This window comes from Scyliorhinus torazame, chromosome 11 (assembly GCF_047496885.1).
Source record: "Scyliorhinus torazame isolate Kashiwa2021f chromosome 11, sScyTor2.1, whole genome shotgun sequence".
NCBI lineage: Eukaryota > Metazoa > Chordata > Chondrichthyes > Carcharhiniformes > Scyliorhinidae > Scyliorhinus > Scyliorhinus torazame.
Window position 1 is genome coordinate 13,945,499 of NC_092717.1, and position 26,818 is coordinate 13,972,316.

The 26,818-nt window shown below is 52.2% G+C and overlaps 1 long non-coding RNA gene across 1 annotated transcript; it reads right to left on the reverse strand.

Annotated features, from left to right (window-relative positions):
- Positions 1–10,780: 10,780 nt before the first annotated feature.
- LOC140385977 (uncharacterized) lies at positions 10,781–15,965 on the reverse strand. Its single transcript, XR_011933498.1, has 2 exons — positions 15,785–15,965; positions 10,781–12,012 (listed from the first exon to the last, which is right to left on the reverse strand). It is a non-coding gene; the product is annotated as an uncharacterized lncRNA (long non-coding RNA).
- Between the last annotated feature and the right edge of the window lie 10,853 nt (positions 15,966–26,818).

Sequence of the window (26,818 nt, forward strand, 5' to 3'; positions counted from 1 at the left end):
TGCCCGATGTTTGCAGCGTCGAGATCAACCCCGCTATTAAACGGGACACCCGTTCCGCCGGGACCGCACCGGGACTCATTTCCTGCACTAATGAGCTCAGCTCGCCAGGAGGCCCCGGAGAATACTGGGTTGGGCCCGCTGATGACATGCAAAGGTGTTTACGGTACGTGCGTTCCGGCGCGCATTGACGCTGTCGAGTTGATGAAGAATTGCGAATTGGCGTCAAATTCTAGCTTGCCGTGATTTGGGCGTCAGAACCGATTCTCCACCCAATTGCGTTTCGCGATTTCGGAGTGGGCTAACGGAGAATCCCGCCTCCTGTCTCTCAGCCCTATCTGTGCACCGCGCCTCGCTGCTTTGTTTAATCTCTCCCTGTAATTTAACCTTGGAGTCCAGGGGCGGGATTCTGCGCCGGCTGACGCCGGAATGGTGAAAGGCGATTGGGCGGAGAATCAGTCGTGAGGCCAGATCGGTGCCGGAGCCTCAACAGCGTGTCGATGCAGTCTACTCTGCTGGCATAGTAAACATCGTCGGCATATCAGAGTCGGGCCTGATCCGGCATTCTCTAGACTTCCGCAATGCTCCGCCTCCACTAGGGGGCATTACCGACGGTGGGCGGGGTTCCCCGCATGCCAAGGCCGAACGTGCGAAACATGATTTGACGGAGAATACCATCCGACACCAAAATCGGTTTAACGCCAAATCAGGATGCTCCGGCACCCTGAAAATGGCATAAATGCTTTGCTCGCCGCACGGGGATGTATAGTCGGCATGTCACTAGCGGGTCTGACACCCTAATGCTCCGGCGCTTCCACGAGTCACCGCCTGCGATGGGCCGATTTCCCAATGGCGTCATTCACTTGTGGTTTTTAAAACCGTGAACCTGGCGCCCTGGCTGCTGAGCAAGAGCGAGGAGTTAGGAAATGGCGTGGAGTGACTGCGGGCTGTCGGCGCGACCACCGGCCGTGCTGGCTGCACCGGGGTGGGTGGGGGGCTCCTGCCCGGGCCGGGAGAGGCAAGGAGGGCTGAGCAGCCCCCCCAAGAGACTGAGGCGGTGCCCAGGCACCGACCACCGTCTTGCTGAACACCCACTGACCACCCACCCCAGCCCCTGGTGCTACACAGTGTAGACCGTATAGGTGCGCCCACCCCCGCATCGTGCCCCCTTCCTGGCTCCGAGCACCCCGCCCAACCGGCAGCTGCCCACTGGGGGACCACCCAGGGCCATAACCAAGGCAACCCCCAGTGAGGGCAGTGCCAGCCAACAGTGCCCCTGGCAGCAAGGACAGGCGCCAGGACCGGGAGCACCGACATGGCCGGATACCGACATGGCCGGATACCGACAGGGCAGGGGTGCGGGGGTGGGGGAGGGACATGAGTGAGCAGGGCCCGCAGTGCCAACTGGGGCCACCATTTAGTCCATGGTACCTGAATGGGCACGGGAGTATGCGCCATGCTAACATCCTGGCCTTTCACCCCCTGCAGACAATGGCATTCGGACATCAACCCGCGATGCTGACCGCTGTGTTGGTGGCTGCAGCCCTGCGAGGCACCCTGCCCACGTGTGCGGGGGCTGCTCAGAGAGGAGGGGGAAGCTGCAGCAGAGGAGTGGGCTGCAGAGCGGCAGGTGGTGGCCGCTCAGGCTGGAGGGCCGGCCGACCAACAGGCAGAGGAGGAGGAGGAGCTGCCATGAGGCCCCTTGTGTACCGGCACCGCCTGTCTTTCGAGGACCTGCCGGACCGGGCATGCAGATGGAGACTGCGGATGAGCAGAGGGTCTGTGCGACACATCTGCCAGATGGCACACCTGGCACCGCGGGGGTATGGGCGAGGACACCCGCTGCCGGTGACTGTCAAGGTGACAGTCGCCCTGAACGTTTACGCGACGGGGTCCTTCAGGTGCCGAGTGGGGACCTCTCCAGCATCTTGCAGGCCTCGCCCCACAGGTGCATTCGCGCCATGGCAGACGGCATATATGCACAGGCGACCCAGTACATCCTGTTCCACGAGGACCCCGCCCACAAGGATGCCCGGGCAGCGGGTTTCACTGCCATCACCGGGATACCCCGAGTCCAGGGGGTGATCGACGGGGTACATGTCGCCCTCCAGGCACCGGTGGATAACAGGCCTACACCAACCAAAAGAGGTTTCACTCCATGGACATCCAGCTGGTGTGCAACCAACAAATACCCGGGCAGTGTGCACGACTCCTTCATCTTGGCACACTCGACGATCTCTGACATGTTTGAGGGCCCCCTCCCCCTGGCTGTGGGGTTGGCTGCTGGGCGACAGGGGTTATCCGCTGAGGTCGTACCTGATAACACCTGTCCGGAGCCACAGACCGAAGTGGAGACCCGAGACAACGATGCCCATACAGCGACCAGGGGATGCTCTTCAGGTGCCTTGGACCGCTCTGGAGGGGCCCTCCAGTACGAGGCCAGGAGGGTCGCCCGTATCGTGGTGGCCTGCTGCATCCTCCACAATATAGGCCAGCAGAGGGGCGATGTGCTGAAGGAGGAGGATGCGGGGGAAGGGCAGGCCTCGTCCGACATGGAGGATGCAGGGAGTGGGACGATGAGCAGGACATGGGGCCCAGGCAGGCACGGGAGGCCACACGAGGCCATCGCCAGGGCCATCGAGCATGGGACCCCCTCATTGCGGCATGGTTCACCGACTAGGAGGAAGGGGTTGCTGGCCAGGGGCACGGACATCTCATCCCAGACCTACACCCCCTCACCTCCCTCACCACCAAACCGTCCGCATGCACATCCCCTCCGTTATACATACCTGCGCCGCAATGAGCTGGGTGCCCTGTGTTTGCAGTAACAGCGGGTCTGGTCCATGGGATGGAGGATGATGACAACCCGCACTGCAATGAGCTCCGGTGCTCCATGTTCCCCCGCCACCCGGTGCTGCCAGTCCTGGAGGCCTGCTCTGGTCTCGACCAGGGTCTGCAAGTTCGCGGCCATGGAGCACAGGGAGTGGGCCATCTCCGTCCGGGACTGTACCTCATCACACTGCGACTATGCCACCACCCTGAGAGTCTGTGCCATATCAGCCTGGGACTGGACCACCTCCCTCTGGGAATGGGCCACCTCCCTCTGGGACTGGGCCACCTCCCTCTGGGACTGGGCCACCTCCCTCTGGGACTGGGCCACCTCCCTCTGGGACTGGGCCACCTCCCTCTGGGACTGGGCCACCTCCCTCTGGGACTGGGCCACCTCCCTCTGGGACTGGGCCACCTCGCCCAGTGTCTGCGCAATGCTGGCCAGTGCCTGGATAATGCCACCAACGTTCTCAGCCATGGCCTGCTGTGACTGGGCCACGCTGAGGAGCGCCGCTGCAATTTCCAGGTGGCTCTGGCACATGGCTGTCTGCGAGAGGGCAGCCCTGTCCTGGGCCTCGCCCCCCCCCCCCCCACCTGCACAGAATGCTCTAGGCCCTGGAAACTCTGACCCATGTCCAACACCGTCGCCCTCATAGCCTCCACCGCGGACCCCACCCTTGCGGTGTCGGCCTGGGTAGCACGCTTGACTAGCGTCACACCCTGCTCCTGCATGCGGATGGACTTCTCCACTTGTGCCCGCAGGTGCTGGAAGCCGGCCGGCATCCCCTCCTCTAGCCCCCGGCCCACTGACTGCTCCTGCACTCTGGCTGGGACTGGATGTTCCAGGAGCCCGGGACCCGTCTGCCCGGCAGCTGGTTCCTGGGACCAGCCTGCCCTCCGACCATCCGGCCCCTCGGCAACTCCTACCTCCACCTGCTGGACCGGACCGACTGTGGAGGTCATGCAGTTCCGAGTGTCCCAGGAGCCCCTTCACCAATGTGCCCAACTGAGGTGTTAATCTCTGGGGTGCTGGAGGGTGTTGGAGACAGCAGCGACGGAAAGTCGGTGTCCTCCTCCGACCCGAGCTCCGGCGTGTCCTGAGTCTCGGGCGGAGGGCTGGGGTTCGGACCACTCACCCCGTCGGTACTTGGCCGTCTGGGGGGCACCGGCTCTGGCACCGGCTGGGGGCGGGGTCTTGGGATGGACAGGCCCCATCTCCAGCAGGTCCCGTAAGACACAAGACGACATGTATGGTTAGAGGGCGGGCTGAGGGGGGCGTCGGTGAGATAAGGATGAAGGGGATAAGGGGATGAGCGGGGTGTGGGCTGAGGGGGGTGAGCGGGGTGTGGGCTGAGGGGTATGAGCGGGGTGTCGCCTGAGGGGGGTGAGCGGGGTGTGGGCTGAGGGATATGAGCAGGGTGTGGGCTGAGGGGCATTAGCGGGGTGTGGGCTGAGGGGGGTGAGCGGGGTGTGGGCTGAGGGGGGTGAGCGGGGTGTGGGCTGAGGGGGGTGAGCAGGGTGTGGGTTGAGGGGGTGAGCGGGGTGTGGGCTGAGGGGAGGTGAGCGGGGTGTGGGCTGAGGGGGATGAGGGGGGTGTGGGCTGAGGGGGGTGAGCGGGGTGTGGGATGAGAGGGATGAGCGGGGTGTGGGCTGAGGGGGGTGAGCAGGGTGTGGGCTGAGGGGGGTGAGCAGGGTGTGGGCTGAGGGGGGTGAGCAGGGTGTGGGCTGAGGGTGGTGAGCAGGGTGTGGGCTGAGGGGGTGAGCGGGGTGTGGGCTGAGAGGGGTGAGCAGGGTGTGGGCTGAGGGGGGTGAGCAGGGTGTGGGCTGAGGGATAGGAGCGGGGTGTGGGCTGAGGGGGTGAGCGGGGTGTGGGCTGAGGGGGTGAGCGGGGTGTGGGCTGAGGGGGGTGAGCGGGGTGTGGGATGAGAGGGATGAGGGGGGTGTGGGCTGAGGCGGATGAGGGGGGTGTGGGCTGAGGCGGATGAGGGGGGGTGGGGGATCCGCAATTAAGCAGGGTCTGACGTGCTCGCCTGGCACTGACCTCCACCTCGGTGACCTCCTTTTCCTCTGGGCTGCCCAGGATGGTGAGGGGGCTACAGGTCTGGTGCTCCCCCTCCGGTCTTCTCCCGCTAGACTTTCCGACGCATGCAGACCAGGGGTTGGGTAGATGATGGCATCGGTGGCCAGGGCATCCGGACATTGTGGCTGGCATGGGTGCTGGCATGTGGGGCAGGGTGGGGGTTCGGCCATGCCCTGGGGGTGAGGGGCCGGGTTGTGGGTGTGGGGCGGCAGGGTTAGTGCCAGGGGCACACCGCTGCCTACTCACCCTGGCCGCCCTGAGGAGGTCATGCAGTTTCTTCCGGCACTACATGCCAGTCCGGACGACGTTGCCCCTGGCGCTGACTGCCTCAGCCACCTGCACCCAGGCACGGCAAACGGCCTTTCTCCCAGGCCAGGGTACAGAGTCATCCTTCACTCCTCCACAGTGTCCAGGAGGATCTCCAGCTCAGCGTCCCTAGTGCTGCTCTCCTTCCAGCCATCTTGCTGACTGGGATGGTGTGTGTGAGGGGAATGGATCGTTGAAGTGTGGCTGCGGCCTGTGACCCTCACCTGCACCAAACACGGACCCGGCAGATCCGGCGAATCCGGCGCTGTTTTGCATGGAACCGGTTGAGTTCCAGGTGGCAATGGTGCTCGCCCATTAGCCCGTTCAAAGTTGCTGAATCGGTGCAGCTGTTGTGTCGTTTTTCCAGTGTTCCCACGCCGCCGTCAGCACTTAGTCTCAGAAATGGAGAAACAGTGTGTTTCCCTTGTCCTTTCAAAAATCGGGGAAGAGGCGCCATGGCTGATGGCGGAGAGAGAGGCGGGAGAACATGCAGAGCCGTCACCGTGGGCTGCCGGACTTGCCAATGGCAGGGCTGGCTGGGTGGGAATGGCAATGACGTGCCTGGACACTCCGGTCCCGTGGGGGGGGGGGCACCTTGGCTGCGCGGCCCATCCCAGGATCACCCCCCCCACCCCCTCCGCTAACCCCGGGGGCTCCATCCTTTTTATGCCCAAAGTGGATGTTCTCATATTTGCCTACGTTGATACCCATTTGCCGCAGTTATGGGCCTTCACTTAACCAATCAATATCTCTTTATAAATTTACACTTAAGGACAGATAAATATAAGAAACAGAGGCAGGAGTAAACCATATGGCCCCTCAGACCTGCTTCACCGTCTAATACGATGATGACTGAACTTGTGCCGCAACTCCACCTTCCTGCCCACTCCTCACGTCCCGTCATTTTCTGCTGAATCAAAGTATCCAACCATCTGAGCTTTAAATGAGCTTTCATTTACTGCAGCCCGCCGGCTTAGATAGAATCACTAGCCCCCCCCTCCCCCCTCCTCCCCCAAATGAAATTTCTGCCAATCTCCACATATTGAACCCCCGATCCTGAGGCCGCGTCTTGTGATCGTCCAGCCGGGGGAAGTGTCCTCTCACTCTCTACCTGGTCGAGCCCCGTCACTGAGGTCACCTCTCCTTCTTCGAAACTGCAGAGAGTATGAGACCCAATTCGCTCAGGCTTCTCGTCAGTGGGCATCCCAGGCGGCTGAGCTGCCTGTTGCACTGCCCGATTTCCAATGATACGCAGCACCTCAGGGGGCACAATGCACATTGCTTTTAAGAGGCGCATGCCATGCTAGCTTTAAGTAGTGCCAGGGAGTAATGATATAACCCTCCATGAAAATTGTGTCTCATCAATGCTTGAGTGATAAACCTGCAGGTGTCTTTTTATTTTAGCACCGACAGGCAAGTTGAGGTCATGGTAATCAGCGACTGGGGCTAACATTGCCTGTTAAAAACAAACTTTCAAACAGGCGTGCCCTGCCAGCACAGCGCTACCCACTTGGCATTTTTTTTCGCCCTTTCATCAAAGTAACCCCCCCCCCCGAAAAATGCCAAAAGGTTTGGATGCACATAGAGGTCAGAATTGTCAGAGATCTCCGAGCTTGTTGGGGCTGGCGGAGGTCACAGGGATAGGGAGGGGCGAGACCATGGAAAGATTTGAAAATGAGTGCGGGAATTCTAAAATTGAGGCATTGCCTGATCGGGACATTCCACCAGGAATGGAGCGTGAATGGAGGGAGTCTCAGAGGAACTGGGATGTGCCCAGTTTGCCTGTGAATTGGCATCTGGTGCCAGTCCGCCCTGGACCATGTTGGCACCGGTTCGCCTTGGAACTTTCATTTACCAGACATGACCATCAGGTTAAATGGGGCAGGTTCAAGGGAAATGAATGTGGCTCCAGTGGTTATGATTTCTAAAGCCTAGAATCCTCTGGGTAATTGATAGGCTGAGTGGAAGTGGAGCAGGGCAAGGAGGGAGAGGGTAGACGATGACATGGTGGTAATCCAGAGGCCCAGCGTAATGCTCTGGGGACAGGGGTTCAAATCCCACCACGGCATTGCGGAATTAAAATTCAATTAATACGATCTGGAATTAAAAGCTAGCCTCATTCACAGTGACCATGAAACTGTTGTTGATTATTGGGAAAGCCAATCCGATTTATTAATCATAGAATCGCAACAGTGCAGAAGGGGGCCATTCAGCCCATCGAGTCTGCACCGACCCTCTGAAGGAGCAACCCTCCCAAACCCACATCTCCACCCTATCCCTATTGGGCTAACACGGTAGCATACTGGTTAGCACTGTCGCTTCACAGCTCCATTGTCCCAGGTTAGATTCCCGGCTTGGGTGACTGTCTGTGTGGAGTCTGCACGTTCTCCCCATTGCTGCATGGGGCGGGGCTGGTTTAGCACAGTGGGCGAAGACAGCTGGCTTGTAATGCAGAACAAGACCAGCAGCGTGGGTTCAATTCCAGTCCCAGCCTCCCCGAACAGGCGCCGGAATGTGGCGACCAGGGGCTTTTCACAGTAACTTCTGTAAGGCCATAAGACCATAAGACACAGGAGCAGAATTAGGCCACTCGGCCCATCAAGTCTGCTCCGCCATTCAATCATGGCTGATATTTTCCTCACTCTCATTCCCCTGCCTTCTCCCCATAACCCCTGATCCCCTTATTAATCAAGAACCTATCTATCTCTGTCTTAAAGGCACTGAGTAACGTGGCCTCCACAGCCTTCTGCGGCAATGAGGGCCACAGATTCACCACCCTCTGGCTGAAGAAATTCCTCCTCATCTCCGTTTTAAATCATCCTCTCTTCAGTCTGAGGCTGTGCCCTCGGTTTCTAGCTCGAGTGGAGACATCTTTTCCACGTCCACTCTATCCAGGCCTCTCAGTATCCTGTAAGATTCAATAGGATCCCCCCCCCATCCTTCTAAACTCCAACGAGTACAGACGCTGAGTCCTCAACCGTACTCTCTGGTTATGATTCTATGTTGTGTGATTGAGGAAAAATGAAAGTAATTTGATAAACATGCTTTCACAAAGACGTGTGAATTTAACATATGCCCAGCGAAAGGGTTATCTTGAATGATATAAATAAATATACTTGAAGATATAAGCCAACTGCTGAAAGGATTTAAGACACCGTGCGGGCTGGATTCTCCCGAATCCCCAGCTGCAGGTTTCTCGGCAACGCGCCATTCGCTGGAGGCCGGAAACGCTACACCCGCCACTGGTCAATGGGATTTCCCATTGAAGCCACCCCATGCCACCGGGAAACCCGCGGGCGGGGTGTGCTGCCGGTGAAAACAGGGAATCGCATCAACCTGAGAATTCCAGCTACCTCACTCATACCGAGAATGTGCTTCCGGGTTACCCCCCGACCTGAACCTTAAGGTACAATTCTCACCTTGGGTTGTGCTGGCAATACTAAGCAAGCTTGAACCATGTATGGCTTAATCCATAATAACTGGTACTTTAGCGAAGTGTCTGAACCTTCAACTTTAAAGAGCATGTGGTAGAGTTTCAAATTGCCACCAGGGCATTGAACTGACGCTGCAGACCTGTCCTATTTACAGATTGGCCATATACCGGGCAGCCAATCGTCAATGTCACTTTTGCACCTGGTAGACTAAGTTGAAAATCTGCCTCTTTGTTTCCACGTTCTGCATTCCTTTATGAATCTTCCTGTCAATGTGCAGAATCAGCTATGACGACTGTGGCTCAGTTAAAAGAAGAATGTCCCACCCCATACCCCTCATGCCAACCAATGGCACTTCCATGCCCATTCACCCAACATACATTCCATACAGAACCAATGAGACCTATTGTCACAACAGCATGTACGGAAAAGCTTTTTAAAAAATCATTCATTCATAAATTTCTATTTTCTTTTAAAAAGTGCTTTTACTATAGCCAAATGCGAGTGTCAAGCATGCACACTTTTCAAATATCAATAGCAATAAACACAAGCACTTGACACCACTTTATAAACATTGGGGAAATTACAGAATTAATCCCAGAGAAAGTGCTATTAATCAAGCAATGTTTTCCCTGCAGTGAAGCTGTTTCAACAGACTAATGGGTGTCTGGGCTCTCCTTCGTTGAGGAGCATATGTTGACATAGAGGGAACGAGAGGCCATTGAGGTGGGCAATAGGTTGGCAAAGGGCTCGGCTAAGACCTTTTGAACCTACCTTTGAAAATGTCCTCTCATCATGGGTCATGTCTCCTCCGAGGGGTTGTGAACCACAACTCTTTGAAAAGCTAGCCGTAGGCCATGAAAAAATGTGTGTGGGGGGACTGTCGGTGGGGTGGCGAGAGGATGTCTATCTCTGGAATGCAGCGCACCAGTTTGGGAGTGCAAGTTACGGGTTTGCGACCCACAGCAGCCCATGCCCGTATCCAACCCTGGCGAAAATTGGGGGCACCGGAAATGGGGTCAGAATGGCAGAATCGGCTCCTGACCGCCATTGTTCAAGTTCAGCGCAGTCTCCCCCAATCTGCGGAAAACCCTGCTTGTTCTCTCCTGGATGAGATGATCTACCTGCTCGGGTGGATGTGGAAGATCTCATGGTATTATTCTTGACAAAGAGGAGGGGTATTATTCCTGTGTCTCGGCCAATATTTAAACCCAAATCAACATTGATTTGGGATTTGGCTTGTGTGCAAACTGGCTGCTGTGTTTCCGACATGTCATTGGTTTTCGAGCGCTTTGAGACATCTAGTGGTCTTGCAAGTTTGTCGTTTCACTGTACCTCCCTGGGGGAGTTCGTCGATGAAGCCTAACTCTCACCTCGCCCACCTTGAACTAAATTCAAACTTAATGTCATTGCGTTGCATTGTACTCAACTCAAATGAGTTTCTAGTTCGAATGGGGACCAGAAAAAGATTTTCCATCTGCTTAACTCACGTTGGGAACGGTGACAACCATAAACTGAAGATTTACACTACAATATCAGAACGTTCTATGCAAAGACGGTGGCGGGGGTTCGGTTAAGATTTTAAGATAAGAGATTAACATTTAAAGGTGAACATTGGAGAAACTAAAGTGCCAGTTTCGGAGCAGGAGAATTAGGGCTTGGTTTGGGGAGGCCATACATCACTAACTGAAAGCTCAATTTGCGCAGCATTTGTGCCTTATACTTAGAAGGCACATCAATTTAATTTATCGGTGGCACAATCTAACTCTAAATTGTCTGCAATCATTTACCTAAGATTATAATAACAAAAGACTTCCACAGCTGAAAAGACTAAATGGCTTTAAAACTGAATTCATAATTACGGATATTTATTAAGGGTGTGCACACAAAGTTAAACCAGCACTGCTATTTAATTCTCATTGCTTCCTGATTATTCCTTCTGCATTACACCTAAGCTCATTCCATGATCCAAAATTACCAGAGTCCCATTTCCCAGCTCTGCATGCTGCAGGTGATCTTTTCAACTGTAAAATGAAGTTATCAGAGCACAGCAGGAAAATGTATTAGCCACAGTTAGATAAAGGAGTCCTCAGTGAGGCGTGCTCAGTTTGAATTGGTGAAATAATGTCTGTACAAATTGTTTTTGGTACGTTAAGTACCTGTTACTTTATTTCACAGATGAGAAACAATAACACAGGCGCCGGGAATGCAACCAGCAGAACATTTCAGAATGGTCCTATTCATGCTAAGTGATTTCACATGGAATTTTTTATCCCCAGTCATTTTCCTAGTTTGATAAAAAAAAACAGCACATGATAATATATCTGGCAAATGAGTTGCCGACGGATAATAAAGGACAATGGAGAGACATTAGGGTAGATTCCATTAAACTGCAAAGCCCATCTATATTTTAAATTGTGCAGATTATGCGTATTCATCATTAACATCGAGACACTGAAGTGGAAGTTGGGTTTCTTAGAAGATCCAATCAGATATAAAAGGTTCTTTTGTAAATTGACCTACTGGATCCTTTAAGATCTCCCCAGTGATCAATGCAAAACTCGCGAAAGTTTCTACAAAAGTGCTAACTTGTAGGGCAGGATCTTCCCATATTTTTTCAAAGTGTCGGGCCCCGGAGAGGACACCGGGGAGAATCCCACCGATGGCGGGAAAACTCACCATGTATTCAGCCTCTTTAACAAAGTGTTTTTTTTTCCACGTGATTAGAGCTGCGCTTGCCTCTGATTCGCTCGCTGTGGGAAAACTTAAACTCTGTAATCAGTGAGACGCTCTTTTTAAACTCCTCCCCGGCACTTATTCCAAGTTTAGTCAGGGGGGATGGGGGGCAGAGGGTGGGGGATTGGAGGGACTGGCTCACCTGGACCCGGTCCAAGTTGATGTACATGTGGCCCACTGCAAATTGTGCGTCTGTGACCTCCCTTATACACATGTGCGTGACAGACTGGGAAATGCTGCACAGGTCATCCATGCAGTCCTGAATCGAGCCGCCAGCATAAACGTTCAGAGCGGCAGTAACTTTCAGGGCCACAAGCAATGGGTGACCTCCCCAGTCCATGTGGTGCCACGTGTAGCATTACCTGGCACAGGTGGTCCACAGTCCCCCAGGACAGACACAGTCTTCTCCGGCACCGGATCTCTGGCATCAGGAGCATGGGAGCACTAGTGGCCGGTGGTGTCTCCCCCATCTGTGGTCCTACTCCCAGAAATTCAACGGGCCCTGCTTCCCTCTCCTCTGCCGTGTGTTGATCCTGGCCACGTGCAGCAGCATGCCAACATCGCTGTTGCTGCTCGATTGCAATCAATGGAATTGCCAACCCGACTGGCTCCATGATTCTCCCGAATCAAAAACTGAAAGCAAGAGAAGATCAAAGTGAGTGATGAGGAGTCCTGACAATGCACTGACCCACAGCCCTCTCAGGATCTGGGACATCCACCCTTGCGCATTCCCCAATGTGAGCACCTTTCCACTTAGCCTTGTTCCCTCCCCTGTCAACCTTTTCACCACGGTTGCCCCTCTCCACTCCAGCTGAATGAAGTGCTTTGACCCTTGAGAGCCTAAGCGGCCCATGTGGCTCCCCCAAGGGTGAGGAGTGAGGGCAGTTGAATGCATTCAATGGACTTTCATAGAATTTACAGTGCAGAAGGAGGCCATTCAGCCCATCGAGTCTGCACCGGCTCTTGGAAAGAGCACCCCACCCAAGGTCCACACCTCCACCCTATCCCCATAACCCAGTAACCCCACCCAACACTAAGGGCAATTTTGGACACTTAAGGGCAATTTAGCTTGGCCAATCCACCTAACCTGCACATCTTTGGACTGTGGGAGGAAACCGGAGCACCCGGAGGAAACCCACGCACACACGGGGAGGATGTGCAGACTCCTCATAGACAGTGACCCAAGCCGGAATCGAACCTGGGACCCCGGAGCTGTGAAGCAATTGTGCTATCCACAATGCTACTGTGCTGCCCACTTGCGTTTCTTGCGTAGACTTGCATTCGAACCTCATGGGAGAACAAGTAGCTGCCGCCCGTCATCAATGGTGTTACTGATGAGCGACTTTAGCATAACCCCTTGCATTTGGGGCCATATCTGTGTCACCTCTCTGTTACGGAGACATGGGTATTAGCTTTGCAGTTCCATGCTTGGGGGCTAAGCTTTTTTGATGTCCTTGCTTGCTCCAAAAAAAATTCAACTTGAATTCAATTCATGGTCCCCACAGGACTGACATATACGTTCCAAGATGACAAGAAAAGGCACTGAACCTAATTTTGAACTTGGGCTGACATTTGATCTTAGTGAGAAGGCTGATAATTAAATGGTGGGCACCAATCAGTGGCGCACTCATTCTTTGCAATGCTGACTAAATTGGCACAATTGACTCGTCAAGGAAGGGTCAGGGAGTTGATTAGGCAACTGGCTTCCCCTTGTGCCAGCCAGGCGATGCTCACCGGATTCAGGTGAAGACTGCAATTTACAGCCAACTTCATCCTTAGAGGACACGCTCATTCCCCCGGCTCTCATGGGCTGCAGATTAAACGAGTCTTCCAACTTAAACAGCCAGCCATTTGGACACTAATCCCTGACAGCCCGGTCTCCGTAACAAGTGGTCTTGCACTTCCAAACATGACGGAGGCGATTCTCCAAAATGGAGACAAAGTGTTCGTGCCATCATGAACGCCGTCGCGTTTCACGACAGCACGAAACGGGCAAGGGGATGACCGAACAGCGCTGGAGCGGTTCACGCTTCTCCAGCCTTCCTACCCGGTGCCAAATGGGTGCCGCGCCAACCTGCGCAGCTGCAGTTGGGCCACGCCAACCTGTGCATGCGCGGAGGACTTCTTCAGTGTGCTGGCTCCGACTCAACATGGCGTCGGTATTCACGGGCCGGCCACGCAGGAAAGTAGGCCCGGGGGGGAGAGACCGGCCCGCCAATCGGTGGGCCCCGTTCGCGGGCCATACCCCATCGGAGGCCCCCCCCCCGGGGATGGAGCCCCCCCCCCCCACAGGCCGCCTCCCGACCCTTCGCGCAGAGTTCCCACCGGCAGTGATCAGGGGTGAACAGCGCCGGCGGGACTCTGTTGTATCGGCGCGACCGCTCGGCCCATGCGGGCCGGAGAATCGCCGCAACCGCGCCACGACGCCCCGAAGTCGGCGCGCAATTCTCTGAGGTGCGGAGAATCAGCGCCATTTGCGCCGGCGCGTTTGAGGCGCCGCGGGCCGCTAGAATCAGCGGGGCCATCCCCCCCAGATGCCGAGACTGAACACAACTCACCACCCCTGCCCCCGCCCGGCCCGAGGAGCACTTATCTGGGTCCCCCGCATCCTCTCCGGTGCCCCCTATGCGTCTGGCACCCTGGAGAGTGATGGCCACCTGAGTGCTCACCTCCGAGATCCCCCTCGGAGGTGAGGGCACCAGATTCCCATTTCCATAGAGCTGTTGTAAATCCCGCCATTGTGACGACACACCAGCGACCGATGAATATTCTGCGAAGGGTGGGGTGGGGGGTGGGGGGGTGGGTGGGGGGCGGTTGTCCCGGAGGCTGGGCTCGCTAATAAGATGCAAATGTATTTAAATGAGGTTCCTGACCTTCCGTGGGGGGAATTGTCGCTATGCCGCCGGCGAGAGGTCTGGAAAATCACAATGTCGCCATTGAGAGTCGCGTTTCCCGATTATCACCATATTTGATGCCCGCGTCGCCATTCTCGCTGATCGCTAATGCGGGCTCAAAACCACCCTCGCAGAATCAGGAGAACACAAAGTTGGAGGCAAATGCAGGTTAAATCTGAAGCACTGAAGAGGAAAGATCCTCACTTCAAAGGTACAGCGTAAAGACGAGTAAACTGCACTTTCTATTGAGGCATAAAAATATATTATCAGTGAACATTTAACTCCGGTCCACCCAAAGTCTATTTGACCTTAATGTGGAGATGCCGGCGTTGGATGGGGTGAGCACAGTAAGAAGTCTTACAACACCAGGTTAAAGTCCAACAGGTTTGTTTCAAATCACTAACTTTCGAGCACAGCTCCTTCCTCAGATGAATGAAGAGGTAGGTTCCGCTTGGTTTGAGGCAATTCACACCTCTTTAACCTGGGATTACCCCTCTCTCTGGATCTGTAAAGACTTAATTACCTGCAAATGCTCACATTCAAAGTATCGTCTTGCATCTTTGACTTTGTCTATATTGTTATGGGCCAGGGTTTAGAGAACCCCAAAGTGTATCATGGAGTTCACCTGACCCACAACTTTTAATAGATTGTGGTATGGGGAGCACACGGCCCACTCTACAGGTGTGGTACAGGAGAAATGAAAAGTATTTTTTAAAGCAAAACAATGTTTATTCTATGAACTCAAGTTAACCTTTTTAAAACACAGTACGAAGTCTTACAACACCAGGTTAAAGTCCAACAGGTTTGTTTCGATGTCACTAGCTTTCGGAGCGCTGCTCTTTCCTCAGGTGAATGAACAGGTCTGTTCATTCACCTGAGGAAGGAGCAGCGCTCCGAAAGCTAGTGACATCGAAACAAACCTGTTGGACTTTAACCTGGTGTTGTAAGACTTCGTACTGTGCTCACCCCAGTCCAACGCCGGCATCTCCACATCATGGCTTTTTAAAACAAACAGTGAACATCTTAGCAACCAGCAATTTAAAGATAACCCCCAAATAATACAACACTAAGTAATCCTTTAAGCTGTCCTTTTAACATCCAAAAGACTTAACAACCTTTAAACAGAAGCACATCAGGGTTTACATTCAATGCTGAAAACTTTAAATTTCTGAATTCACCAAATGATCAAGAGATAGTCCTTCATGGCAGAGAGCTCAACAGTACAGCTGCTTTGTCTGACTTCAGCTGTGACACACTGAAAAACCCTGACACACCCAAGCTTTTTCTCAAAGTGAAACTAAAAAGCAGAACCAGAGCTCAGCTCCACCCACACTTTGACATCACTGCAGTAACCTGAGCAGCCAAACATTTCTTAAAGCGACATTCTCACGACAATATATATGTTTGTGGAACCTACCTCTTCATTCACCTGAGGAAGGAGCAGTGCTCCGAAAGCTAGTGATTTGAAACAAACCTGTTAGACTTTGACCTGGTGTTGGAAGACTTCTTACCTTAGTCTGTGCTGACCAGCTTCAAATCGAACAGCAAGTGAAATGTCCCCAAATTTTCCCGTGTACAGTTCTGCCGATTGTCTCCCACCGGGGTTGGGAGCACTTCTGAGATTCAATTTGATCATGTTGTGAGATTGCTGTATTGTGAATGAGGGCAGATCCTCCTTCCAAATCAGCTTCTGCTGACAGAGATCACTGGTCGACTGACTTCAAAACTTAAGAAATTGACCTGAAATTGACAGAAAGGTGGATGAGTAGCAATATAGTTTTCATCTTGGTCTGATAACCAACACCGTGCCCATGCCCCCCCCCCCCCCTCCCCTCTGCACACATACATATGCACACAAATGCATATGCATGTACACATCCACACACTGCTATTTAAGATGGCCAAAAACAGTTGGGCAAGTGGTGCTGTAATACAGTTGGGAAAATGCTGATTGTAGATACTTTGTACGAATGCTGCATTGGACTTACAGCTGATATGGGTCAATTACAGCACCGATGATCTAAAAAGGGCAGCTGATGTAATTGCACATTCTCGATTTTAATAGTTTCAACATTGGCAGCCGAGCATTTAGCTGCCTAGGTGCTCTGAGATTCCTTTCGTAAACCTCTTTGTCTTGGTATCCTCACCGGTCTCCTTCTTAACAAGGCTAATTAAAATCTACCTCTGTCCTAATCTAATAATTACCTATGTAACTTGGTGGCAAATGTCAAGGCCCCTGTGAAGTGACTTGAGCCATTTTGCCGCACTAATTGTGCTATATAAATGCAAACTGTTGTTGTTTTATATTGTCACCAAAAGATAAACTTCCTCTGATAAGATTGATTTGAAACAACTTGTAATATCCTCCAAATGGTGAACAATACTCAGTGGAAGTTCACCGTCGCTTTCACTGAAAGCTTTAAAGTGCAAAAGGAACAAGTTTAAAATCATAGGCACGCTTCTTAGTTTAAGAAGTTGTTAATTTTATGCTGAGGTGACAAAGATTTTCCCTGTTGATAAAATCACACTGTGAGCATTGCTCCATCAGCAAAATTTATTCCACAAATCTTTTGTTTGTTCCCCCCCACCCCTCCCCAAGGCTCCCTAACAGCACTGTGGGTGTGCCTACCACCACACGGACTGCAGCGGTTCAAGAAGACACTTCGCCATCACCTTCTCGAGGGCGATGAGCGATGAGCAATAAATGCTGGCCTAGCCTGCGACAACATGGTGAAGATTTGAAAAAATCTTGTCAATTGTGGTGAGAGGATTCCCAAGAGGAGTTGGTCGTTCAATTGTGTATCTGGGGGAGATTCAACCGAAGCTACTGATCTCTACCACACCAGCATTGTGGCATAGCCATCCAACCACAGCAAGCAGGGAGAGTGTTTTTCTGCGTTCCTCCAATCCTGCTCCTTTGAGAATCATGGATTTTCATCGACCCCACCATTGGCAGCCCTGCCTTCAGTTACCTCGTCCCAAAATTCTTGAATTCCCTCCTTAAACCTGACCGTCTCGCAGCCTCCCTTTCCTCCTATAGAATGCTCCTTGTCTGTCCCGGTGCCAAATCTTGTTTGCTTGCACCCCTGGGAAACGCCTGAGGTAATAAAGTGGCAGTGGAGGCCGCGTGGTGCCGTGGATAGGGTCTCTACCTCTGGGTCAGAAACTCCGGCTTCAAGTCCCACTTCAAAACTTGATGGTCGTGAAAGGTGCGTTCGTAATGTGGCCAAACAGATGGATTATCAGCCTGTAAATTCGGCCAATGTGCCTGATGGCAGACAGTAAGGGCAGCAGAGTTTCCGGGTCAGCCAAACTGCAGTACTTTGCCGAGGATAACCATGGATGTATCCAATGGAAGTCGATGGTCAGCAATGCCTCCTTCGGGCATGGTGACTGAAGGTGGAAGCAAGGGGCTACCTAAATGCAAGTTACTTTTTGAGTTTACATTTTATAAATCAGATTTCTGGAATGTGGAATCAATGCAAAGAAAAGTTAGGCGTTGCATATAGTGGCGGGGGGGGGGGGGGGGGTGGCGGTGACATACCCTGGCAATTCAACGCATCTACAAGTGAAAACCTCCGCCTTTGACACTTGGTTTATATCTTATGCTTTTTTGTGGATTGTCCAGTCCATAACTCATCATTTTTGCAAAGCCAACTGAAGCAGTCATAGAATTTACCGTGCAGAAGGAGGCCATTCGGCCCATCGAGTCTGCATCAGCCCTTGGAAAGAGCAACCTACCCAAGCCCACACCTCCACCTTATCCCCGTAACCCAGTAACCCCACCTAACCTTTTTGGACACTAAGAGCAACAAGCACGTCTTTCGGGACTCGTGGGAGGAAACTGGAGCGCCCGGAGGAAACCCACGCAGACACGGGGAGAATGTGCAGACTCCACACAGACAGTCACCCAAGCCGGGAATCGAGCCTGTGTCCCTGACACTGTGAAGCTAACCACTGTGCTACCGTGCCGCCCAACATATCAACTGGTAGCAGCCATTTATCTGCTGCTGAATCTTGATTACGTTGATGGTACCACCAACGCTGCCACCATGCAGTGGCCACTCCTTCAGTTGCAGTAGCACACTTCAAACAATCCAGAGCCAACGCTCATGGAGGAATCAAGAAAGGATGTGGCTCATAGTCAACGGGTAAACCAATACTCTGTCGATCTTCAGTGGGATGTTTTCAATGCTAATGAATGCTCTGAGGATTACAAGAAGCGACTGACAATTATCTTGCGGTGATTGACCCATTAAGGGCAACACAGCAGAGTAAGGGTCACCTGGTTTGGCTGATCAATTCGGGACTCGGAGTGGGGAATCACCCCATGGGGAGGAGTTCTCTTAAACAGAGGGATGCTAGAATCAGCTGCAAACATGCTGCTGCTCTACATGACTTGTCAATGAATCGCTATTTTGTTCACTATGTCTCTGAAAGTGCATCATTGCAAATATGCCATCACAGCTCGACAATTCACCAAAGCTCGCCTTCCAATGAAAGCCTTGGGTCATTACAGGTTACTCACGGTGCCTATTGTGCCAAGGTTGAAGGGTCTTTGGTTTTGCACCCACATGTTAAGATCATTGTCTGTTGTGTCATTTCCAAAGACCAAGCAAACAGGGAGAGCTGCGGGTGCGAAAACAATGAGACGCTCTAACACAAACCTTTTAACCATGCCTTACGTTACTTGTCTAAGAGCTTTGCAGAATGAGCATACAGTCTTATACAAAGTAGTCAGTGAAAGCAGACAACCATTGTAAGGCCTCATAAGACTTCCAGGTTCATAACCTATTAGCAAGTAACATGTACAGGTGTCGTAGTGTGGAGTGTAATGACAGTCCCCTTATTCAACTAACTTTTCTTACTAAATACATTGCACATTTAGACTCGAAGCTATTCCCTGCCGGAGTGCCTATTGTGTCCACCCTAATGGATCATCCATTGGATGTTAATATAGTTAGTGTTTCAAAAGGTGAATAAAACATTATTTATTAACAAACCAGGTCATTCAAGTTAGCCATCTTTCGCCATTTGAAGCCACAGTTTATCATTGCCTAATTAATGATATTCGTGGCAAAAAAACCTGCTTCAACAGAAAAAGTGCTTAAATTAACATAACGTTCTAATTTAAGAAATTCAGCCTTGTTGTACGAGCAGTGTGACTTATTTAACCTATAATTAAGTATATCAGTGAAAAAGTGGGGAATTGTGCCCCCCCCCCCCAACCAAAGTCGTGGAATTGAATCGGGTATGGTCTGAAACCCGGCCAAGGCACATCTGCAAACCGTCCGCTTTTGGTCTTAACAGAGGGGGGCGGGAGAAGAGCGACCACTCTTCCCCCAGGAGGCGGTCTGGCACTTTAAATATTATCATGCATTTGTCAGTCTCATTATTGTTCAATATTTTGAATTTGACCAGGAATGACCATGCTACATCCAGGAGCTTCAGTGCTTTTCTGCCTACCTGTTATATCCAGCATGTGTTCCTCTGCAGCCAGATACAGTCAACACCTCAGAGTTCCACTCTCCCTTCCCACAAGGCCTCTGGTACTGACCACTGAACGTCCTCTCTTGCCCGGGTTAACTAGTTTGACAAATGTAGAGTCCCTTTCCCTGAGAACAAAATTAACATTTACCGGGTTAACAAATTTTATTTTACCTCTTCTGTTTGGCTTTTTAACCGCGTTCTCTTAATCCCCTTCGTATTTCATCATCTTTATCATTCTTGAGCATGATTTGAATGTAATGGCGGGATTCTCCGCTCCTGACGCGATCTTCCCAAATCGGAACAAAGTCCCCGAGCGATCAGGTGTTTAGCCGCGCGTTTCCCGGCACTGGCATGGGCCTGAATGGGGACCGCGCGGCCGATGGTACCGGTTTTTATAAAGCGGAGCTCTGCTCGCCGGAACTCCACATTGTAACGAGCGATCGGGACGCCATTTTTAAATCTCCGAGGCCTCCAAAACAACCCCGACCTCCCCCCCTCAGACAGAGTGCAAAATGGGAGGGTTGCCAGCCCGAGCACCCCCCCAGCCCCCTCCCCCCCCCCCAACACCAGGCAACCTTAGCCCGATCATGCATGCGCAAAAAATGCCAACTTAGCACTGCCCCTGCCAGCTGACAATGTCGCCTTGGCAGTGCCAGGCTGGCACCCAGGTGGCACTGCCAGGTTACCCAGCTGGCACCAGCCGTGACAGAGCACCATCCTGCCCAAAGGGCATGCAGCTGAAGGCCAGCGATCCCCTGGGGGACCCCCCACGAGTGCTGTTCCATCTGGTCCCTGTTTGTGGGGACCTGTGCTGAACAGTGCTTACCTGGGGTCTCAGAGACGAAGGGTTTGAATCCCAAAGCCTCAGGTACCTCGGGAATCTGCATATTAGAGTGAGGCTTATTGCCTCGCTCCAATACACAGATTTGCTAAAACGCGATCCCTCCCATTATGGGCGGGTTTATATTGCAACGTCTCGCGAGATTGCATTGAATCTCGTGAGGCATTGTAAACCGGGTAGATACCGGGAGCGGGGTCTCCTGGCTTTCCACGGCCATGGCTTTTCCGATGTGTTTACGGTGGGGCAGGATTCGTGGACTTCCACAACAGCAAAACTGGCGCCGAACCGGGACGGTTTCAGCGGCTGCGGAGGGGCTAGCACCTACGCCACGTGGAACACAATCGATTCCAACGAGAAATGGTGCAGGATTCGCCGGGTCCGTGATTGACACTCGGGAGGCTGACAAGCTGCAGCCGCACATACACATTACACTCCCCACACACACTCATCCCAGCCGCACACACACATTACACTCCCCACACACACTCATCCCAGCCGCACACACACATTACACTCCCCACACACACTCATCCCAGCCGCACACACACATTACACTCCCCACACACACACTCATCCCAGCCGCACACACACATTACACTCCCCCACACACACTCATCCCAGCCGCACACACACATTACACTCCCCCACACACACTCATCCCAGCCGCACACACACACTCCACTCCCCCACACACACTCCATCCCAGCCAACAAGATGGCACTGGTTGTGCTGGAGCGTGCCCATACAGCTGATGGGATGACACTGGCCAGAGGGCACCTAGGAGGAGTGCCCTGGGTGAACATCCATTCAACCTTGTTTTGTTATGCTCTCAACGTAGCATAAGCTGCTTCCTTGATGTGCACTCTGACAAAGGAAGGTTCAGACTTGGAGATAGCTTTAACACGTTTATTAAACTATTAACAATTCTCCTACTTGGATTCAACGCGACTGTTAATCCTTCTATAGCTACTCAGACTAACTAACCAGTCTGCTACAATCCACATGGTGGGAGTGATGTTCAATCAACCCTGTGTCTGTACTCACTGAGAGTCTCCACTGGAAAGAGACTGAGCATGTGTGATGTGTCCTTTTATATGGGTTGGTGTAATGCCCTCCTGTGGTAGTGTCACCTTTGTGTGTATTGTGACTGCCCATTGGTCATGTCCTATCTTCCTGACCTATTGGTTGACTGTCTGTGTGTCATGTCTCTGGTATTCCCTCTAGTGTCTAGCTAGGTGTAGTGTATGTACATTAACCCTTTGTGTACTTACAGTGATGTATATCACCACAGACCTGAGGCCCTAAATTCACAGTGGGCAGTCAGTAGTGGGCGCAGCTACGTTGCTGCCTTGCAGGCTGTGGCAATGGTCTTCCATACCCGTCCACCCAGACCTCACAGCCGACCTCCTGGCCACCCCTGGCTACTCCCCCCGGCCCTGGCAGAAGCCGCCCGGCCAGTAGCACAACTGTCAGCAAACTATTGCGATGTTGGACACTTTCCGTCCTCCCTCTCTCTCCCTCGACAGCCATGGCACCTGTTTCACAATTTTTAAAAGCACAAGTAAACCTCGCTGTCGGGAATTCGCTCCAGTGGAGACAGAGAATTGCAGAGACCCTGAGAATACCGGAGTAGGCACGCCAATTATATGCCACTGGTGTTTACTGTACGTGCGGTCTGGCACACAGGTGCCGCTGTCAAGGCACCGGAGAATTGTGATTCGGCATGAAGTCGGCGCCTGCCGTGATTTTGAAGTTAAAAACGATTTTCTGTCCAATCGCATTTCCCGATTCCATCGCATAGGTCGAGAGCTTCAAGTTTGTAGGTGTACAGATCACCAACAACCTGTCCTGATCCCCCCCATGCCGACACTATAGTTAAGAAAGCCCACCAACGACTCCACTTTCTCAGAAGATGAAGAAAATTTGGCATGTCAGCTACAACTCTCACCAACTTTTACAGATGCACCACAGAAAGCATTCTTTCTGGTTGTATCACAGCCTGGTATGGAGCCTGCTGTGCCCAAGACCGCAGGAAACTGCAAAAGTTTGTGAATGTAGCCCAGTCCATCACGCAAACCAGCCTCCCATCCATTGACTCTATCTATAATTCCCGCTGCCTCGGAAAGGCAACCAGCATAATTAAGGACCCCACGCACCCCGGACATACTCTCTTCCACCTTCTTCCATCAGGAAAAAGATACCAAAGTTTGTGATCACGTACCAACCGACTCAAGAACAGCTTCTTCCCACTGCCATCAGACTTTTGAATGGACCTACCTCGTATGAAGTTGATCTTTTCTCTACACCTTGCTAGAACTGCAACATTATATTCTGCAGTCTCTCCTTCCTTCCCTATGTACGGCATGCAAGAAACAGTACTTTTCACTGTATATTAATACATGTGACAATAATAAATCAAATCAAATCAAATAAGATTCCAGTTTTTTTACTTCCTGCTTTGCAGTATCTGAAACTCAATGAGGACACTTCAATATGATTGGTTGAAAAACCACCCTGTGGCTTACCTTGTTCACAGACAGCACAGATCCCTTGTCGTGACTGCCACCTTAAAATGTACATTGGGTTCACGGAAACCCTTGCGCAAAGTGTCTCGAAACAGAGGGTGCCGTTCCTGAGCCCAAAACCCAGGCTGAACAGAGAACAGAGAAAATACAGCACAGAACAGGCCCTTCGGCCCACGATGTTGTGCCTAACCTTTGTCCGAGATTAATCATAGATTATCATTGAATTTACAGTGCAGAAGGAGACCATTCGGCCCCCTGAGTCTGCACTGGCTCTTGGAATGAGCACCCTACCCAAACTCAACACCTCCACCCAACACTAAGGGCAATTTTGGAGGCTAAGGGCAATTTAGCATGGCCAATCCACCTACCCTGCACATCTTTGGACTGTGGGAGGAAACCGGAGCACCCGGAGGAAACCCACGCAGACACCGGGAGGACGTGCAGACTCCGCACAGACAGTGACCCAAGCCGGAATCGAACCTGGGACCCTGGAGCTGTGAAGCAATTGTGCTATCCACAATGCTACCGTGCTGCCCTTAAGAACAAATAAATCTACACTATATCATTTTACCGTAATCCATGTACCTATCCAATAGCTGCTTGAAGGTCCCTAATGTTTCCGACTCAACTACTTCCACAGGCAGTGCATTCCATGCCCCCACTACTCTCTGGGTAAAGAACCTACCTCTGATATCCCTCCTATATCTTCCACCTTTCACCTTAAATTTATGTCCCCTTGTAATGGTTTGTTCCACCCAGGGAAAAAGTCTCTGACTGTCTACTCTATCTATTCCCCTGATCATCTTATAAACCTCCATCAAGTCGCCCCTCATCCTTCTCCGTTCTAATGAGAAAAGGCCTAGCACCCTCAACCTTTCCTCGTAAGACCTACTCTCCATTCCAGGTAACATCCTGGTAAATCTTCTTTGCACCTTTTCCAAAGCTTCCACATCCTTCCTAAAACGACGTGACCAGAACTGTACACAGTACTCCAAATGTGGCCTTACCAAAGTTTTGTACAGCTGCATCATCACCTCACGGCTCTTAAATTCAATCTCTCTGTTAATGAACGCTAGCACACCATAGGCCTTCTTCACAGCTCTATCTACTTGAGTGGCAACTTTCAAAGATGTATGAACATAGACCATAAGATCTCTCTGCTCCTCCACATTGCCAAGAACTCTACCGTTAACCCTGTATTCCGCATTCATATTTGTCCTTCCAAAATGGACAACCTCACACTTTTCAGGGTTAAACTCCATCTGCCACTTCTCAGCCCAGCTCTGCATCCTATCTATGTCTCTTTGCAGCTGACAACAGTCCTCCTTACTATCCACAACTCCACCAATCTTCGTATCATCTGCAAATTTACTGACCCACCCTTCAACTCCCTCATCCAAGTCATTAATGAAAATCACTTTTCTTTCAACTTAACAATTTTGCATGAAAAATTTGATTGCGATTTTAATTTTAAGTCATTGTATTTGCAGGCGATAAGATTGTTGTGTAAACATACACAATTATTTGGAGGGAAACTTATTTTCTTCCACAATATCATTCAATGTTTGTTCTTGAGACGTGAGTGGTGCTGTCGAGGCAGCATTGATTGCCTGTCTCATTGCCACTTTAAGGGTGGATGTGAGTCTTCCCCTTGAACCACTGCAGTTTTTTCTCATTATGGCGCTGCCACAGCAGTGTTCGGTAGGGCATTTCAGGACATTAACCCAGTGACAACAACTGGAGGAATGGCAGAACTCTCCAATTTAGGGTGATGTGCGCCTTGGACATGAAGGTGCCAAAGAGATGGTGGAATAGGTTGAGGGCTGAATGGTCTACTCCTGTTCCTGTGGTTCATTGTGGTGTTAGAACGTGTGGGGCTGACAGGTGATCCCAAAGCCAGCGTGGTGATCTGTTGCAGAGCTTCTGCCGTTTATACTGCATGCAGTGGTATGGCTGTCGATCATGACAACTCCACTATCTTTGATAGCGTTGATCTTGTACTTGCAAAAGTAACATCTCCACCCTTGTCAGCTCTTCATATAACCCCACCGGACCCAGACACTGCAACCACATCTTGGGCAGTATAGTCACCTGCTCGACCACTGCACTCGTTGATGCATGAGCCTCTTTCTACTGAGTCTCAGCGGGTGTTTGTGGCCTCCCCACTGGCCTCGACAGCCACCTCCTGAGTGGGTAGTCTTTGTCCCCGAGGAGCCATTCATCCAGCCACTGGTCTCCCTCAGAAATAGCTGGAGTCTGCCAGTGTCCCAAGATGTAACCGTCATGGATGGTCCCCGGGAAACAGGCAGACACCTGTACAATGTGCATCGTGTGGCCACAGACGATCTAGACATTGAGGGAGTGGTGTCCCTTGCAGTTCACAAATGGTGTCCCAGGCCACCATGGCGAATGCAGAGCCACATAGATGCAGTCGGTGACATCCTGTACCTCGGGCATGCCTGCTATGTGGGTGAAGCCCATGGCTCTGATGTCCTGGCTCACCCCGTCCCAGTCCAAGTTGATGTACATGTGGGTCCTCGCAAATGACGGATCCGTGAGCTCCCTTACGCACCTTTGTGCGGCAGACTGAGAAATGACACACAGGTCACCCATGCAGTCCTGAAATGAGGCACTCGCGTAGAAGTTCAGAGCGGCAGTGACACATAGCGCCTGATGGTGACCTGAGCGCTCACCTCCGATATCCCCTTCGGAGGTGAGCGCGTGGGTTCTTGTTTTGTAAATTGCGCTGGTGTGAAGTCACGCCGACGCCCAATGGATATTCACTGAGGGGAGAGGTCCTGGTGGGAGAGCTCTGTGGTGAATGTATCATGACAGCCATTCACCACTGTATTGCATTGTACTATGTTGTTGCCCTTGTGGGCTCCACCTATGGACCATTGCATTGTATTACACCACTTTGTATCATGTTGGTGCCCTGAGGGGAGGTATATAGAGCTGCTGCCCTGCCGGCGGCTCTCAGTGCAGAGCAGTCGCAGGCAGGCACTGTTCTAGCTGATTAAAGCCTCTGTTCACTTCAACTCTCTGTCTCGAGTGAATTGATGGTCGCATCAATTTAATCAGCTACAACATCGCGATGGAAGCAGCCCTCAAACCTGACCGACTGGAACTCGACCAACGGGCAGCTGAAGCCAAAGGGATTTTTTCGCACTGGATCTTTGTTTCGAGGCCTACCTCGCCGCCTCCTCCTCGCCCTCCGTCACCGACGAACAGAAGCTGAGCCTCCTCCACGCCCGGGTGAGGCATCGAATCTCCGTGCAGATCGAGGAAGTGACCACATACGCAGACGCGGTCATGATCCTAAAGCGGCAATATGTGAGGCCGGTGAACGAAGTGTACACGCGGCATCTCCTCACCAGTTGCCGCCAACGTCCCGGGGAATTGCTGGAGGAGTACCTACGCGACCTGAAAGTACTCGCATGAAGCTGCAACTACAAGGCCGTCACGGCCTCACAACACATGGAACTCGCCATCCGGGGCGCCTACGTGGCTGGAGTCCGGTCCAACTACGTCAGACAGCGCCTGCTCAAGAAGGGCGCCCTCGACCTTGAGGAAACGGTAAAACTAGTCACCTCCCTAGAAGTAGCATTTCAGAGTCTCAACGCTTTCTCCTCCGACCACGCGACCCAACACGTGGACACCAGACCAGAGAGTACCCCAGGCCTGTGCCG